The sequence below is a fragment of the Nilaparvata lugens genome, chromosome 11 (genome assembly GCF_014356525.2).
Source record: "Nilaparvata lugens isolate BPH chromosome 11, ASM1435652v1, whole genome shotgun sequence".
Taxonomy (NCBI): Eukaryota; Metazoa; Arthropoda; class Insecta; order Hemiptera; family Delphacidae; genus Nilaparvata; species Nilaparvata lugens.
Genome location: NC_052514.1, coordinates 14,983,571 through 15,004,075, shown reverse-complemented (window position 1 = coordinate 15,004,075; position 20,505 = coordinate 14,983,571). Strand labels below are relative to the sequence as shown.

At 34.1% G+C, this 20,505-nt stretch overlaps 1 protein-coding gene across 2 annotated transcripts in view; it reads left to right on the top strand.

The window, feature by feature from the left end:
• Positions 1–20,505, top strand: part of LOC111047475 (insulin receptor) — a 203,590-nt gene that overhangs the window by 38,279 nt on the left and 144,806 nt on the right. For both annotated transcript variants that reach the window (XM_039437651.1, XM_039437652.1), the window contains exon 2: positions 6,038–6,130. The gene's annotated coding sequence lies outside the window, so the exon portion shown is untranslated. The remainder of the gene's footprint in view (positions 1–6,037; positions 6,131–20,505) is intronic.

Sequence of the window (20,505 nt, the reverse complement as noted above, 5' to 3'; positions counted from 1 at the left end):
ATGTGATTAGAGAGAAGAGATGGGAGAAAGAGAATCTTGACCTGATTGTTGTGAGTGATAAAGAGGTAGAATGAGTAGGAGAGTAGGATTTGAGGAAATTACGAACCGGAGAAAAGCTAGGTGGAATACAAGGTATTGAGGAACAAAGTCAACAAAGAAGGGACGCTGACGTAATTATGAAGAGTGCTAAGAAGAATTGCAAGGACGGAGAAGAGGAATAAAGGAGGGATTAGGTAAATAAGGCTTCGACGAAGGAAGGATTGAGTTGAAAGTGCCTATGCCTTATGAGTGGCGCGGGATAATTAAGGAGAAATGCTGAAAGGAGCTTGGATATTTAAAGTAGGAGACGAGAGGGATGTATACATGAATAAGGGAAGAGGTAGATGAGAGAGAGACTCACTGGAGTAGTGATAGCGAAAAAAGGTGTGGAGGAGGTTGGGAGATGAAAAGCATGAGTAGAAAATCGCATATGAATGCAGGGTATTCACTCTCATTAATGCATGGAGGAGAAAAGGACTGTGATTGTGTACATACGTCGGAAGATTTGAAATAATCTCTTGTGTGGTCAGTTCTTCACTGGTTATGATGCATCTTTCGTATGCCGGGCCTGTTTCATGAGCTTCAGAATTTATTCCTGAATTGACTGTAAACTGCATGTATCAATTTTTGTAATGAGTATCAAGCCTTTTTTCAATATCTGAAAAATCTACCTTTGTTCTTCATCAATTCTCCAAAACATAATCATGGAAGCTCATTAAATCAAAGTATTTTTTGATCCGAGTTCCAGAATCAAGAAAGTGAACGGATTTTTTCAAGTAGGTGACCTCATCATGGAAAGTTCTTGAGAAATCTCCTTGAAATCTCAGAAAATTTGCTTCTACAATCATGAAAATAACCTGATTATGACGCAGCTTGGAAAATACATTAAAATTACTACGCACATCGATTCCCACCTAGGATTATGAGTTGGTAGAACCAAGATCTAGGACTGAGATTCAAGATTATTTCTTTTTATGATGAATGGAAGAGAATTAGCAACGAAGATAAAATGTGGAAAGGGTACAACAAAGAGAGGAACGTGGAGATTGAAAGTCGTGGAGATTTTGATTAGCGGTCAGGCGTTTCATTTTTAAATTACCATAGACGAATTTGGGTGTTATTCATTATTCCCACTATTCCCTAGGATAAGAATAACATGAGCCAAGCAACAACAGAAGAAAAATTACTCTGCGAGTTATGGTAGTAGTAAAAACACATTTCCTCTCGGAGATCCAAGGCCACAATTTTATAGCATGGAAATTTCGGCTATGCTACAGCAACAAACAGAGAGTTACGAGATTGAAACTGCGGCAATGATGGGAATAAGACAATACACGCTGAAGCTCTAAAAAACCGTGAGTTGCGTAGTTTTGGTTTGTTCATATCCGTGTAATTTCATAATGAATTGAATTTTACTGTCTTCCTCCCTTAATATTGTTGAAAACTAAGTTCAGTTCTGTGGTTGGAAGATTATAAAGTTGAGCTGAGAAAGTTTGAAGGAAATTTTCCATTTTGCTTGGAGAGACAAGTTTGAGAACTACTATGAATTATTAGTCGTATTTCCTTCCTGTTTTTTCAAGAGTGGGGGATAATAATTTATGAATGTGTAACTCTGTTTAACCCATGAACCACAGTTTCCATTGCAGTATGTTGATGATTGTTGTTGATCCATTCATTAGTTGAAGTCATATCACATGCTCAATAATTACATTCAGTTTACAATCACCTTAAAAACGGACTTAGCCAATCACAAGGCTCTCTACCATACAACTATAGAGAGGCTATCAGTCTATATCTGCACTGAATAAATTTAAAAATATGGATAAATCAAACCTATAAGAATTTTTCAAATATGAGAAACATCTAATCATGTTTGATTTGTTTTTATTAACGAGCTTGTTCGGAAGTAAGGAAACGAGGGACAATTTCAGTATTCATATTCGGCTCCATGTATCGACTATGAAACCCTTTCAATGTTGATGTAATGATTGAGAGAACTGATAAAATGTTCTCGTCGGATCTTTTTCAGGTGCATTAAAGTAAACACAGATAAACGTGATTTATGAGGATTTATTGACTTGTTTGTCAATTTAAAATATTACCAAATCATCATCGAGTCATTTAGTCACAGTAGTGTGAAAATAGGGACGAGAAATCCTTATGTTTAGACAATATCATCATTACTTGTCATTCAGTGAGTTCATCTGAATCCTGGATGATGAATGATTAATTAATCACTCAGGATGAGATTACATTTAGTCGATAGTAACATTGTATTTTGTTCCTTGGAATAAATGCTTTAATACTATTATTACCTTTATGACGACGTTCTCTTTAGGAAACTTTACAAATTTTATTTATAGTTAACTCCTCAAATAAATCTTGAGGACATTGTATTTTGTTCCTTGGAATAAATGCTTTAATACTATTATTACCTTTATGACGACCTTCTCCTTAGAAAACTTCACAAATTGGATTTATAGTTAACTCCTCAAATAAATCTTCAATAGGTATTAGCATAGAAGAAACAATCTTAACTATACGTTTCCTCCAGTATTAGCTCCCACTTTCAGTCAATTTTGACAGTTAATTTTATTACCAAATTTCAGTAGAGATCTATTAGAGGAAATTCATACGAGTATTATTATGGTCTACGAAATAAATTCTAGTGAATTCGTTCATATCCTATAATATAAATCAGCTGGCACTTGCTGGCGATGATGCAGTGTTGATTCAAGAGCACAGTCTGTGAATAAAATACCTGGAGCAGTTCGCCTGTGAGTTGCAAGCAGGAGTCATCTATGCAAACCAGCTAGGTGGCTAGTGGATCTCTACACTTTTGACAGCATTGGTTGAACGGAAAGCGTTGATATCATCTATAAGAAATGCTGACAGTTTAAAAGTGGATCTGACCATAGTCGACCCCTGCAAGCTTGACAGCTGTTTCATCTTGCAAACAGGTTTCCGAGCCGTAAACATCAAAAGCGTTATGGGATCTCGGGATGCAAGTTGTAAATTTTAGGACGGTTCTTTACTGTGAATGGTCAGGTTATTTGCAAGATAATATAATTGACATGCAAAAACAGATTGGGGCATCGCTTGGCAAGTGCTAAAAGCTGATGCCGATATCGGTCAATCAACTGTGGATAAAAATGTGGGCTAAAGTGAATTGGAAACGGAATGACACTGTACCGCTAACACCTAATTTCAAATGCCAAACTTTTTGCTCTGGATGACGTCCTGTTATTCTCTCATGTACGAGCTATTTTGAAATATTACACTACATTACATTCATTCTGCTAAAACCAAATAAAATCTGTATAAATAATGGAATAGACTAAATAGACAGCTCGATGAATAGCTCAATAAATAATCTTGAATTTGTGATACATTTAAGATGATTACAATATCACTACGTTATACATTCAACCTTTTCCATCCATAGATAATTTGTATAAATAATACTCGGAATTCAAATCATAATCAGGATCCAATTCTGTGAGCTGTTCTTGGACTAATATTAAAGAGCTTTCGAAAGTGGTAGAATCTCGAGCGATATCAATTCCAATACACTTAATGTCAATAACAATATTGAATTTGGAAACGATCTATTACTTACAATCTCCTAATCTTGACCAATCTATATAAATAAAAATCGAGCCTCAAATTTTGACGTTCAATAACCTTTTTTCTGTGCGCACCGAATTTGATGATTTTTTCTTAGTTGTGTTTTTTAGGTTCAGGAGCAGGTTTATGGCCAATAAAATTTATGATCCGACTTCAGGACTATTTCCTACGGTCCTTCGAAGTTTACATGTTGTAATCCTTAAGGATAATATTTGTGAGCTTGCCACACACAGAAATAAAAATCAACTGTTATAATCATTGCGTCATCCAACAGCCGTCGGTAGATCTGTTTTCTATTTTCTTTCTACTGATTCACAACATTTCAATTCTAATAATAATGTCGCGGTGCGAACGACGTCTAAACTTGAGTCGTAGAGCACCAAATGTATTAATTATTTGGCGGTACGAAGTTCGCCTGGCCAGCTAGTAAGTGATAAAGATTTGCAAATGATTTCAATTATTCTTATTGATAGGTTGGTTCAATGTTACGGTACTTATGAATTCAGACTAATTTGGACTTGATAGAAATCAGCACATTAACTGATATCGATAATTAATAACTGATTTCTGGAGTTACCATTGATTTGGGCAGAAAAGGAGAATGAAAGAGGAGGGAAGGATTGTTAGAACGTGAAGTATTAAGAAGAAAAGGAGATAGATGAAGAGGGTGTGATGTTATCGAAATAATCAAAATCAAATCAAATCAAATTTTTATTCACCCGAAATTCATACAAAATATTAACAAAAGTATAGCACGACAAGTTACAAGTGAACAAGATACTACTCACAAAAAGTACAGTATGTTACTGGACTTTGTCCGCAAATAGGAGTCAGATACAAAGTGTTATAAGTAAGATTATTTATTTTATAAAATAGGAAGAGAATAGGATGAGTAACAGTTCTGGGCATTTCATAACAGTTCTGGAGAACAGAGAGAAGAGCTCTGGAGTTTGATTATTCGCGATAATGGGCCACGTGCTCCAAGTCTGAGTCACGTCATGTAACAGTGTGTTAACAGAATGCTAAAATGCCAGGTGGAAATCGCGTGGAACGGAGGTGACTCAGCACTAAATCGCTTTCCGTATCAATACAGAATTTCCGAACGTCCATCACAGTATTCTGGCTCTGGAATACAGATTGCGATAATGAAGACATAAACTCCATGCACAGTAGATATTGTCAGCCTTGAAAGTATGAATGGAAACGATGGGAGCTTGAACATGGTCTGAACAGATGATTGATTCAATTGAACAAATAACTATTGAAAGAAATTTCATTGATAATTGTTGCAGGCTGAAGCTTATTGCAGCGGAGTGAAATAGATGTCACATGACAATGCATGGAAAAATAAAGGATCAGTCCTAACAAATGGTAATAAATGACCAAAAATGAAAATTATGTGGTAGGCCTATGATTTCATTTGTAATGTGCTATATTTTGAGTTGAGGTCACCCTTTTCGGCCATTTTGTTTACAATATACATTTAAATCATAATTTTGCACAATGCAATCATAGTGTCCACTCTATGAAATCATAAGCTGTGTATGTAGGCCTAAGGCTTGCACTATACAAAAGACTTCGTCAGTTTGTCATACGCCGTCATATTTTCATTATCAAACACGATTTCAAATCGACAATTTCAATCGGAATTGTTAATTATTGGAAGAATGTGGAACTTCAGGATTCGAATTTAGAATTTGAAAATCTCTCTAGTGATTGTTCAAGAAGAGGGCGAACATTGTTTCTGAACGCTGAACTATTACTGACACACTGGCAAAGCAATGTCGTTACAATGTTAATGGAGTATGAATTTGACAAGTAATTTCGATCAGCAGGGTGCATTGTGAATTGTGAATGACTATAGACATGTTCATATTCAAGCACAATGGGAACCGTTTAGTTCACTGTACGAGATTGCATGAGTTCATCTAAAATACTCAGTACTTTAGTCAGTGCTATGGATTAAAATATACATTTTAGAGACCTATCAGTGCTTTGACCCCTGGTTATTTACATTCAATGTGGGAAAGCTTAGGTTGAACGTTTAACAAAATTATGTTAATGTTTATAAATAGAAATTTCTGAATTCTTCAATTATGTGACATTGCATATCCACAATATTTATTCATTTTTCACAGGTCAGATAAACGGATGAAATAGAACATCAGGTTTGAATATAATATGGCCTCCTTCCTTTGAATATAATATGACCTCCGTCCCACAAAGACAGCTGGATTCATAATTAGGCTAAGTAATTTACCATGTATGTTATTCAATTCTCCAAAGAGACACACAACTCCTAGTATGATATATATCTAGTATTGACATTATCTGTCACTCTAATGAATTCCATTTGAATGTTTCTTTCCAGAAAGCAGCAGAATGGTGCGCTGGGTCACATGGTGTTGAACGTGTTTCTGCGCTGAGAACAGCAGGGGACTGATAGGCAACTCATGCAACCTCTGTAAGTCTTCGATTATTGATTATTTTCATACATAACAGTTTTTCATATTGAAAGCATTAAGCTGGGTTTACACCAAAATAACTTAATCCTTATAGATTCTATTAGATTGAACTGAACTTGATAAACACATATGTTCATTTTGTGTATGATAAGTTATGTTTAATCTAATGGAATCTATAAGGATTAAGTAATTAACAAAATGTTAATAACTTTGCTGTAAACGCAGCTTTAGCCAATACCGGAGCTTTTTCTTTGAATATTCTTATTCATCGAAGAAATTTTCAATGAATGAGGATATCATCAATTTATTATATTGTTATACTATTAAGAATGATACTGGGGCGGAGGACCAAGAAGGTTTTGAAGGGATGAAGTGGATGAGGATATAGTAATGAGGAATTTGAGAGATGGTGAATGGGAGGACATCCTATTTCGGACTATGTGTAACCTTATCTAAATTTGAGAGAGGATTAGCACAAGGTTATCTTATTTTTTATCTTATAATTTTGATGATTTACTTATTGTATGAACCAATAAAGAATAAATAAAGACAAGGATAGAGGACTTGGTTGAAAGAAGGAAGACAGTGAAGTACTGTAAAATCCTTAAATATGTATGAAATGATGTGTATATTGGGAGTTGAACTCTTCCACCATCAAATCAAAGTACTGTTCATGGCCGAATAAACATATTTTGAAAATAATATCCAATCAAATTTTAAAATTACTATTACTATATAATTATGGCACTCTTATAAACTAGATAATGATTACTATTAATCTAATTATTGATCTTCGGATTCAATTTGAAGAAATTTTCGTAATTTCATGATTCAATTCAATTTATAATAGCATCCGGTCAAATAGCAATAAAGTCACGGAAAAATTAGGAAACAAATATGGAAACATTTATCATTTACCGCTGCAAAAATTCCATCAATAGAGTAGCATGCCTCATCAATTAATTGCTTTTTCAACAGCCATCTAACTTTCTCGGATCGGTAATGTTTCTCAGATCCTGTGGGAGTGTATTAAAGACCTTTTGTCCTATGGTCCTACTATGCGGACTTTTCAAACAAGGTTGGCCTATGTACAGCAACTGATTCGTCAATAGAGTAGCATGCCTCATCAATTAATTGCATTTTCAATAACCCTCTAAATTTCTCAGACTTTCTGGGAGTGTATTGGTAGTAAATAATAATGGTTCTACTGAGGTAACTTTTCAAACAAGTTTCTCCTATGTGCAGCAACTGATATCAATGATGAGTTGCGAGTATTATACCTGTGGAGATCGTTATTGCGAGCGAAGTTGGCTTGATTTTTGTGGGTGTAGGTACATAAGATTATTATAGACATAAACTTACTTCAAAATACGCTATTCATTAAAGAGAAACAAAGAAAGAGAGAAACAAAGTAGCCCATGAGCTTAGATAAACCAATATATATTTAGATGCATATTATTGATGTGGCAATCAAGCAATGGATGTCACACACAATAACAACGATATAAATTTAACTGAACGATATGTCTCTCCTGTTGGCTACTTATAGAGGATTAGTCACTGGAAGCCAATTCTACTCATAATTTTCCAATAATCCACATTCAAGCTGAGCTATGATGTGTCGTTGTAGTCCACAGAGCTCATTCAGATTTAAAGTGCTTTGTAGTGTTCAGCATCCTATGTTGTCTGTATTTCATGTCACTGGGGTATCGATGTGATTCCAACCGCTTACGGCGTCAGTTGTTAATGTTTACACGATTATCAAGGATAGGATAGCTTAAATCCGGTGCAGTATAATTGCAACACTATAACTTACAATTATATTAGTTTGTAGTGTAGGTGAACGCCCATTGCACTAGTATATAATACCAATAAAAGCTGCGTGACCCTGTAGAGCTTATCGTGTGAGTTATAGTTGGTATTTCTAAAAGGTACAAACACTGATGCAATTCCCGTAATTTCCTGGATGCATTTGCTGCAAATCTATCATGCTAGAATAAGGAGACTACACCCGCATTTACGGATAGTTTTTGTTACCAGTATAGAGGGTACTATAAAACTATATTATGCAACTATTAGTGTTGACTAGTTTCTTCCTATCACTCTGAACAGTAAACAAATAATAATGTGGGTGTTGAAATGCTTCATTTATAAGTGATATAATATATTACAAAATAACAAATGGAAATTGAGGTGAAAGAGGGATTGCGTGGTTCAATTTTTATCATTGTTCAATGAGGTTGTTCAATACGTGAGCTGCATTGAATTATTTCCTATCAAAACTACCAATGGACACATAATTTCGTTGGTCCCGTAGGACTTTTATACCAGGAATAGTAACTAATATGTATCAAGTATTGCAAAAATTTTCATTTATTGAGAATATTTCAATCCCTTGGGACAGATGAAATTTGATATTCACTTTGAAACCACTTCATTTGATGGAAATTGTGTCTTGGGCTTCTCTCGTAGATCTACTAATTGAAGGATCAAATTGAACTATGGAACTAACATTTAGTCTTGAAGAAGAACTTAACAGTAAGCAGAATAGTGCATCATTTCTTATAAAGTATCGATGAAAGCATGATAATAATTTATACATTCCACTGTAACGAATGTCATCATGTTATACTCATTTTATAGTTTTTCTCTCTCCTGTCGTAGAACATGAGTTATAATACTGTAGTCTGATATTTTTGTGATCAATCACAATAATTCTACAGTCTGTTATCTCACATTAATTTTATTCTTTGTACTATAGATTAGAAAGAATTTGATCGATCCATCATCAAAACTATATTGAGTAATCTGGTTATATTTTTCTCAACAATGTTGCAGTTTTGGTTGGTGTTTATTCGTGTTGTAACAGTACAGTAGATTGAGCGTTTTTCCTTTTTCATGCACATATGATTCAGTGTTCCTGTTGTGAGCTGAATAAGTTTATCTTGACTTCTCTAAAAATTACATTTTTCCCAAGTCCATAAAAATTGTTGGATCTTCCTGCTATTCTAGATCGAGTAACATTCGAATTCGATATTGAACGGTACTCACATGCTTATCTCATCTGGGAGTTCTGCTATGAATGATTCATTGCATTTCGAATTCTAAAGGGTACCTTGTCAACTGAGCCCTACTTTTGTTCGCTGTATAATACAGGATATTTATTCTCTCAATATGAACTGGAATCTCCACATCTGTTTTGAATAAGTGACTTCTCATATATCTTCAGAAATATGGCAGACAATGTGGTCGTTCAAACAGAGAGTAATCGCTGACTTGAAGTTCAGTCGGAACATAGTTTTTTGTGGTCCGGGTGATAAATTCGGGACTTGTCAGTTTTTTCTCAGCTAGAGTTGAAATTCGACAATTTAAAACGCATTCAAGTTTATTCTTTCAAATCCCATTCAATATTTAAAAGATAAATATTACACAAGTTCAATAGTGTATGTAAAGATGGATATGCAATATTCTTTATTTTCAGAGTTGAGTTGGTTGTCTCTTGTCTGTTACGCACAAAATGATGAATTGTTATTTCATTGTCATTGAAGCACCAACATATATTCCTCAGTATTTACTTTATAGTAGGTTGAGTTTCTTCACCACATATTCTCTGTTCTGGTTCCAATTCTGTCCATCTCTGTATGATCATGTAATATCAGATCGATCGGATCGCCAATGGTTTTGGAACTACATGTATTTCATGCACTGTGTTTTGGTATTGTGTATTCTATGCACCATAATAATGTAAGAAGGTACGCCTTATTTTTTTACCAATTTTTTCATTCATCATCTCATAGATGGCTAATGAATAAATACGGTAACACTCACATCTCTCCCGGAGTAGTAATTCATATGTATTCCTATACAGTACAGAATAAAAGAGTGTTTTGAATCTCCTCTTGTTAAACCGGTGAACATGATATAAATTACAGCCAAACTTCATTTAGCCAGATCCTGAAGCAAGATTATAATGCATGTTTGAGTCTAATATGAGTTGAAAATTAGAAGTTCATCAAGATAGTTTATAATTAGGTGTATGAGTTGCTTAGATGGACTCCAAGATTTGCAACAGCCGCCTCTATTCTTCTATTAATCTAAAATCTGTAGCATGAGGTATGAAACTCCTTTATCTGGGAGGAAAAGGTGGTCCGAGAATTCAGATTCCAATCTAGGCTGAGATTTATTGATTCCTTGAACAGTCACTCCATTTATAATCCGGGTTGTCGTTCCCTTAGGTACAATCTCTCCACAGATTTATTACCAGCCCACGCGAAATTAATTCTGATACAGTAAATGGAACAGTGAGCTATGGATATATGGTGAAATTTCAGTTAGTTTACTATATTAATCAGATATTGTGTATGTGTATTTCCTTGAAAGTGTTATGTGCTTTCAATCTGATGGATTCTGGGTAGAACAAAGTGTAAATTGAAATAACTTAACTCATAATCGACGTTAATCATAACAATGCAAGAGAGCTGTAACACTGTATCGCTAACTATGGAGTCTCTCTGGTGTTATGACAATACTATGGAACTATGAGTTTCTTTCACCTGCAAAATACCTTTTCCTCCACCTACTGTCTAAAGTACTTACTTTACTCCCTGAAACATAATACTAAAGTGTCACTTTTTCGCTCTAGGTAGTAAAAAACAGAAAAACTCCCTAGGGAGTAAAAGTGACTCCATTTAAATAACATGGGAAGCATCTCTATTTAAAAAACTTACATGGTAATAGGTTAGAAGGTCTAAGCTCAGATGAGAAAGAGTAATAGAGGTGTCTGTCATTGAGTCAACTGAATTCAATACCACAACCAGAAATTTGATCAACTCATGAAATATATGTTTGTATGATATTATATTCTTAATATTGGTAGACGATAAAAATTTATACAATTTTTAAAATATTTTATTCTATTCAAAATACCAGCTAACAAATATTTTTGATCTGCATTCTGCAATTCAAATCTGAACCGCGTGATCTGGAGTTAGCCATTTTTGGTAGCTCAGCTGATATGATTGTTACAACTTTGGCCGATAGATAGCGCAATCAGCAGTGCCTATCAGACGACCGGTTTTTAGGTTTTAGTTTTTAGGTTATGTTGTTAGGAAACATTGTCACCAATACGTAAGTTATTAGAATGATTTAATTTGCAGTTTCTATAAAATGCAGTATCTACTTCTTCTCTAATGCAATTTTTCGGAGGATATAACAACTACGATGAAACTCTGATAAAAGATTCGTTTTCCATTCTTCTTAGTTTTTTCTCATTTCGATCTTCTTAGTATACAAGCAATAATCATTGAAATCAATATTGGGTACAGTTGAATGGCAACAACTCGTATGAAATCACAATTTGATAGGTAATGAATTAACATTTCTTCAGAAAATGAGAAATCTCTCGTAGCTCTTCCAAGTTTTTTTCCAAGAGAGAACTTCCTGTAAGTAAAGAACTCTTAAATAACTCTCCCTGTGAGTAAGAACTTCCTGTGGTTAAGTGTGAGAGAGGGCCGACTGCGCCCTAACTTCGCCCTCCTAGATATAAAATAAAAGCAGTCATTCTATTCAATTCTATTCTATTTTATTCCTGTTTGCATGATGTTGGATGTTGAATACAAAAATGTAATTTTGTCTGATCATGAGAAAATGATATTAAGGGTAGTTTTTTTAATAAATTCGAATTTGGATTTTGTCGCAGTAATGTTTTTCCAGTATTTTGCTGAGAAGGAAGTTGAATCGATTCTGAATTTTTCTTGACACAGCTAAATCAGGGCACGGGTTTCATTCTACAATGTAGATGGATTACTTGTGCTACATTGTTGTTTTTCGCAAACTCGGCCTATCATCCGTGTACTCTATGAGCCGAAGCGAAAGGGGTTGAAAGAATGGCACTGATAGATTGATCTTCCCAGCTTTCGGGTCCCTTGCAAAGTGATTTGTCAATTTTCCTGTTGCGTCAGGAGAAGCGAAATCCAGGCGTAGGGTTGCCTCCTTTTAGTAAAACAAAACCCAGATCAATTTTATAAGTATGAAGCTGATATGATGAGAATTGAATTCACAGAAATACATTGAATTTTTATTAGTCATTCAATTTTTATTATACATTTGAATTTTTAAGAATTGAATTTTTATTAGTCTTTATATCGTAAGCACTTTTTCCCAATAAAGTTCAATTATATCAACTAAATTGAAAATAAATCAAATCTTTGAATTGTTTAATCAAATCACTGATCCCTCGGAAAAAAGTGTGTTGCGATTCTGTTATGAGTTATTATTCAATCATCATGTATTCACTCTATCATGGAGATCAATCACATCGTATAAACAAACATTCAAGTATAGTCCTCCTCATTATTTCATCAGAACACGTGATTTATTGTTCGAAATCCTTCCACTCTTGATCAGAGTTCATATTCCTGAGCTATAATATTAACATTTCAACAAATGAGGTTCACAGTTTCTTCACAAATTTCATCTTTATTCGAATGAATAATTACTTATTAGATTGTAATTATTTGCCACTGAATTTCTATGATTTGTTATCATGAAATGTAACAACAGTCAACAATCATCTCCTGGAAAAAGCTGAAACTGGATTTTTTTTTAAATTGGAATTTCCAATAGTCTCTCACATGTTAGGTTTATAATTGAGTTCAGTTTAATGGAGAAATACAGTAATGGCATTCTTATTGTATTTGATAACAATGGTACAAACTCTTGAAATTTTGTCCTGAAGCATCGACTAATATCCTATTGTGAGGGTACTGGAACCAATTTGAAAAAAAAGAAAGTCCGATACATTTTACTACTCCATAATATCCAATCAAAATATTCTTTCAACTGAATCACGCATCTGGGAATAATATTGTGAGTCCATCCATCTTGCAGATAATATAGGTTTAGTAATTATCGTGGTTAGGCTAGACTTGCTGCAAGGGTAACTTGTGCCTAGTGTCTGTGTGATGGCAATAGGGAAGATTGATGTCTTTATCAGCATGATCTCCTAGGAGATGTGGGCTGAGGGCGGCTCTAATAATCCACTTCAGTGACTTGATGTCAGCAATGTATCTCATATGTCTTGTTGAGTTAGTGTGGTCCAATAAGCATAGAACGATGAGGAATTGTGAGCGAAATATTGTCTCATCACTCCATTTTTATTGCGACAGTGTTTTATCTTCCCTCACTAAACTTTGACAAATTGCAATGGAAGATTGGATAACTTGAATGGTAATTCGAGAGGTGGGAAAAATTGTGTTCAAAGTTCAAGTCATACCAGTGGTCTGTCGGCAATGAGGTTCCATTAGGTATTACCAAACAGTAAGACAACATGTCTGACTCATATTCTGTCCCTATGCGCGTGCGCCTAGGCTTACAATATTAAATGTATCAACCTGCCCCCGTATCAACTTGCCCCGCTCTCCCCTACGTATCCATCAAATTAGAATCAACTTTATACTATTTATTTGGAAGGAACTGACACAATTTAAGAAGTGTTCTTATTGGTCAATAGAGGCCTATTTCAATTTTCAAGTCGCATTAAGCGAAAATCAAATATAAGTAATTCATTGCAAACAACACTTGTTTGGTTTTCTCGAAAACGGCTCTAACGATTTTCTTTAAATTTATACCATGGATAGCTATTTATAAGCCCTATCAACTGACATGAGTCTCATTTCTGAGAAAATTGCAGGAGCTCCGTAATATACTTGAGAAAAATGGCGGATAATGACAAAAAAACCATGTTTTTCACGATTTTCTCAAAATTACTTGACCGATTTTTTTCAAATTCATACTCTGTATAGTTATCTATCAGCTCTATTAACTGGCATGAGTCTTCTTTCTGGGAAACTAATGGGGGTCCACCCCATCCTTGAGAAATGGACTTTGTAACCTCCTTCTGGTGCATGAGGTAGGTAGAGCAGTTTATAAAAAGAACACAGTCATAGTCAAGATATTTCATCTGTAGAACAGCTGTTTTGACGACTTTTAAAAAATCATCGAATTTCACAATTTACACAAAGGAAAAAGTACTCAGAAAACAATTATAATATACACATATACAGTAGTCTGATCGTGGTTGCAAATATGTTGCCGCCAATCGTCATTATGTTATTCCCCTAAATTATTCTCGTTTGAGAATGAGGCTTGTAGTTCAATGAGCAAGGAAAGTTGTGTGAGTGTACCACACCAGATTTTTACTATTAGTAATATACTATTTGTTATTTGTCACATATTTTAAATAGATTATTTTACCGCAAATTACACAAATCGATATAGAATGACGTGACTCAATGATTGCACCCTGATTCTATTTTAACTTGTTTCGTCTGAGTTATTTTGTTAAATAATAAATCATCATCCAAGCTCATCCCCAGTTCCATCATCAAATCTCATCCTTAGCTCTTTAAAGAATATTCTCATTTGAGCTCAAGGTTATTGAGATTAAATGGAAAAATTAAAAAAAGTTCGAAATTATTGGGATTTTGGGGGTGAAGCCGTCCTCTGGCGTGTCAGAAAATTTTCAGATTCAAATTCAGAGCCTCAAAATACATATAGAACCGTCGGAAAATTCTTCTAGACTGCTTTCTGAAAAACGACCATTTGACTGGACTATTACCAACGTGAGTATATACACACAGATACCATATGGAATATTTTCCCATACTGAATAAAGAGACCTAATACAGATTTATTGAAAAATCAAATATTCTTTCTTGATTTTTCAATAAATCTGTGGTTAGACATTATCCTACTAGTATTTTTATTCAGTATGGATAACTACCAGAGTTCAACTTCAGAGTCAGAAATAGTACTCAGAAAGTTTTATTTTATGGTTAAAATGTTATAATAATGATCAAGCCCCAAAGTCTATAAAGATAGACTTTTCCATTTTCTCATTTTCATTTTCGTAAGATGCATGAGCTCCCAGATTATTCACACATAATTATAGCCGATGTATATGTGTGTTTTGGTAAACTGTTCGGTAAATCTTCACGACGATCTTTGAAATTAGGATATATCATCTTATAAAACATCAGCAAAGAAGCTCATTCACCACCTTGTTTTTCAATAAATTTCAATTCGAAAAAAATCAAACGGTTGCGGTGTACTAGCAAACAGGGCAATTTACTTTATCCCACTGTTTCGTAATAAATTTCACAGCACTTATTGGATAGGAAACGAGCCGTGAATCAAAATAGCCACCGTTGAATTTTTTACAGCTTCTGGATGTCTGCCAATAATGCAAGAGCAGAGTAGTATGTCGGAACTGTGAATGGAACTTGATTACCAATTTCTTTGCACCGTGATGTACCGCTATAAAAACAGTGCTTCTATTCCTAGTGTGTTGTGCTTTGAATTGCTCAATGTGGATTCCCTAATTACAGCGAAGTGGTTTATTTTGTAATTGGAACACTTCATTAAAGCAAACCTCGTTTGAGCTAAACAGCTTCAAGCGAGACGCTTCACGTTTGATTTCGTATAATTGTTCCTATTGGTAAGTTCTATTCTTGTATGTAGGTGAGTGTTGATGAGTATGTAGTGTGGGGAATGTGATAACTTTCATGAAATTTTTGGTCGATCGACATTTTTGATCTTTGATTCCTTCATGATAGGGGAATAGAATAGGCTTCCGTGCAATTTGTACATTACTGATGTTTGTTATGAAAGCTGAAGGTTTCAAAAACTACGACTGGATAGGAGTTTTATACGAATGAGTTTGAGAAATGTATTTGGGTAATTTCCTATGGAAAAGTTGAGACTGGAAAGAGTAGCAGAGAATTTTCTAATTATGTTCAGTACTCGAGATGTTCAAAGATCATGTTTAATTATTGGTCATTGATGTTTAAGACGATTGATTGTCATAAAAGTACAACGATCTCAATCAATTACATATTTTTGATTAGGATTTTCACTGATTTTTATTTCGAAACAGTGAGAATGCAATCAAATTAAAATGTTGAATTTTTCATGTAAGTGATATCATTGAATAAAACTTGATTTGATTTGATTTGAAATTACAATATTCCCATTGAGAGGATGATATGATATCAGTGGGAGCCGTATTTCATCAATAATTAAAATGAGTGTCCTTTTGAAAAAGCATATAGATTTGAAGAAGGTAGCTTCTTTGATGATTTTTGTTCCTTATCAACTGAATCTTGGAGGAGTTTTTGAAGTGTTGCTACCTATTGTAAAAGAAGAATGGCCAGTATTTTACTGGGGGATGGCGTGATGATTAAAATATACTGCGATGTTGGAAGACAAATACAATCAAAGGAAATTTATTATCTAAATTAATTGTATTTTCATTCAAGTTCAGCCTTGACGACTTTTTGAAGAAAATGGACCTGAAAAATTTATCGCACATAGTATTCTTATTGACATCTCGTTAGGATTACAATAAATTATCCACACAGTAGTTGATCTATAGAAGGCTTACGATATGATATTATAGTGATTCCCAAATATGGTAACTTGGAAGCAGGTAGGTTAAGATGAGTCACGTTACTATTTTCTCCAAGTTATATATCTATTATTTATTATCACTATTATTTATGCTATTATTCATTTAGTCAAGTAATTTTTCCTTCAAGTGTTCAAGTTATAAATTAAACTAGAGGTAATCCCATTCTTCCACAGTCCGTTCAAAATATTATCCTCTTATATGCATTCAAATACTGTATTGTTGTATATGATGAAGTTGCTCAGGATATGTAAGGAATTTAAGTTGCACTGCTTCGGAAATTGGAATTCTGTACATGTTCGCTTCATGATTCACATATTGGATTATTCAGATAGTACCGCTATTGAAGTTAGATACTACAGTAGTTAGAACGCAGAGAAGAACTATGGAAACAGAACTGAGAAAATGTGATCGGAAATCGAAATGGGCAAGAAAAGTGTGTGAAGCTAGGAAAAGCGGATGGAAGGAAATTATATTTTCTTGTCGATAGATGAAAAGCCCGCCTGGGAAAACAAGTTTACCTTATCTACCAGCATTGCGCTAGGGTATGGACCAATGAACTGATATAGTACAGTTCGCTGATAGAATCTCTGCCAAAGGAAATTCGTTTCAGTTACTTATAGATGAGAGACTTGTTGTAAATTTTATTTGTAACTTACGTTCTATGATCTCCGTCAGCCGAGAGCTTCTAGTTATTCCAATTTCTTTTATTGACTATCAGATCGAATTCAATTACTTTTATGATAGCGCGTTGCATAAAATAAACATTAAAAAGCGATTGAATTGCGAATATGTAAGTTGTTTTCTTGAAGTTGGACCGATTTACATAGTTGCTCTGGATAAGAACTTCAAAAAGGTCAGTAAGCATGAGTCTATTGTGTAATACCACATTACAAGACTTATTGAATGGCAATGAATTACTTTGAAATAGAAGATTTATATTCAACAAACATGTCTGGAAAAGACTTATTTTGTTGTTTCAAACACATTTCTTTCTTGCCAGAATATCAGTGAATATTTTGAGATCAGTGAATGTTATTTTAAATAACAAATCATTGACGGCCATATTCAGGCGAGGTGGAACTTCCGTCAGGAACTCCCCACCAATAAAAGCCATGCTAATATCATTACTATTGATATTTTTTTATCAGTGGGGTTTTGAGAGCAAGAATTTCTCACTAGACTGAATTTACTATGAATGTGAATTTAGCCTTTGCCATTGGAAAAGTGCAATATAATAATAAGTGATGATTCATGGAATATTGAATGAATAGGGTTTCATTTTTCTGAACTGTTTTTTGCTTCAGTAAATCCTGATCAATTCAAATTCAACTTTTGGAGTGTGTTCTTCTAAAACTGGAAACTCAAATTTCCATACAATGGCAAGTTATCTCATTGACTGATTGAAGAATTGCAGCTAAAGTTTCACAACAAAACAAAACTGGTTTTCATTGAGGCTTCTGAATTATCACCTTCAGTTTCCATACAATACAAAGGAAACTTATCACTCCTTGATTAAAATATATTATTTCCTAATGATCCCGCATTTAAATACGACAACCTTTTCCATTATTCAAGTAACACAAGGTACTGTTGAAAGGTATTTATCTTTTTCAAAGGTCACTTGTTTCGAGAATTGTGGAAGAACAAGAAACTTTATACTATACATACAAAGAATACAGTTTAAAATATTGCATCCTGTACTATTAAATTCAATTAGCACTATTTTCCATTTAATTTCCATATTCATGTAAAGTGAAGGAGCAATGTAGTTGAAATTCATTTTTCAATTGTTCACTCTCATATTTTTATGGGACTAATAATTTTCATTACTATTCCATATCCTCCTATCTTTGCGACTCCGATATCAATCTAGCAAATTAGGATTTATCCTACTTAAATAAAATCAGAGACAGACTAATAGTAGTATTCCTTTCTCAATGTAGTATTCGAATAACGAATAGTAATATTCGTTTCTCTATGATAACAATAACTGTTAATGAACTCCAACAATGATCAACTTCCCCCCAATTCATTTCATTCTTACTATTACCAGAGAAAACTACTATAATAGTAATTAGTAATTAGTAATAGTAATTCCTTTCCTTTTTGTCTCCTACGTCCTAGTACCCCCAGAAGAAGGGGGTTTATTGTAGAAAATATAACAAACAAAAATGAAAAATACACTTATACACCTATTAATAGTAATAGTAGTTGTAATAGTAATTAGTAATAGTAATAGTAATTAGTAATAGTAATAGTGAATGCTGTATCCTGTGCTTTAACTGAATCAAAAGAAAGAGCCCGCTATAAATGAACCAAATTCACAATTTATCAATGTATCTTGGAATCCACATTGTACGTGATTTCATGAGTATAATATGAATACTAAAAGTTATCTTTCTGATCTGTTCTCATCTGTATTCTTCCATAAGTTCAAGGATATTTGTATAATCTGTGCATTCATACATTCTCATGTATCCATAGTGAACCGTGAATCATATTATGCGCTTAAAAATTTGGGCATCATCCCTTGCAACACAAAGCAGGTTGCAAACAATTTGTCGCTCTGATTTATGCTCCTTCATCCCATTATAATTAGTTGGGAGTTGAAATTAATCAAACTCAACAATATTTATTGCAGAGTTGTGGAGCTGAAAGCTCAACTGTCATGCAGTGTACTTACTGCTGTCAAGAAGTCACATTAGCCGTGAGCTAATACCATTGCTTTGCTTGGTGTTACACAATCTTGTGTGGTTTGGCAAAGGGGCCAAGCTCAGGATTTAGTTTAGAGCCGATACACAAAGTACGACATGATTAGTGGTGGTTGCTGCTGGTATTTAGCTGACGTAGCTCGAAATTTATTGCATTTACTGGTGAAGCTAATTATTTCGGAAATACTGGTTGAAGCTGGCCACGATTGATTAGTTTTAAATTAGGTTGCATGGATATAGATTTATTGGAGAATTCCGAGTAACTGAATATTGGTAGGGTATCCCTCACCTAATACGACTAGTTTCACCTTAACAATGTTTCAAACATAATATCGGATAGTGGATTGCCGATCTCATATTTTATACATTGATAAATTGATATGAATCTCATACATGATTAAATTCCATTACCAAGAAAATTATTATTTATTCCGGATTCGTTCCCCAAAGTTCACATTGATAACATCTAAAACTAGTCCCCAACTTCCATTTATTTCTTGAATTCATTATATTACCTCAATTCCATGGCTGAAAAATTCGAGAGTCTGGCTCTCCATGAACACCGCGGAATTGTTCCGTGCAGCTGTGGATAGGGTGAAACTAGCCACCATGGTAGCCAACATCTGGAAGCGGACAGGCACATGAAGAAGAAGTAGACCTCAATCTCAATCATTGTTTCTTCCAATGAAAATGAACAAGTAACCAGTTGGTGCATCCAGGCTAATACGAACTATTGTAACAAACAGGTTTCCCATTCAAATGTATTATAGATTAGGCTACTCGTAAAAACTAACGCATTGAATTAGGTGAGAAATCTTCAAACCCAAATTTCCCAAAATCATTTGAACTGAATTCAACACAAACTCCAGTTTTGTCACTTTAATTTGTCCAAACTTATTAGTTAGAAAAGATCATAATTATTCGAGAATCCAATACAATACAGGATTTGAATAGGTGCTATAAAAAAACTGCTAATTCTCGAAATTATTTTAGATTTACGAGATTTATCTTAGATTTACGAAATTATTTTGAGAATGATGTAACTCATGATTGAACATTGAACATGAAAATAATCTGACGAGTAGGATACTCTCTTATATGTTGAATGTTCCAGCTCCCTTGTATAATCCTCAGAAAGTATTGAACCTTTAGATTCGAACAGCCTCTAATTGGCTCGATGATTAGAATTTAGTTC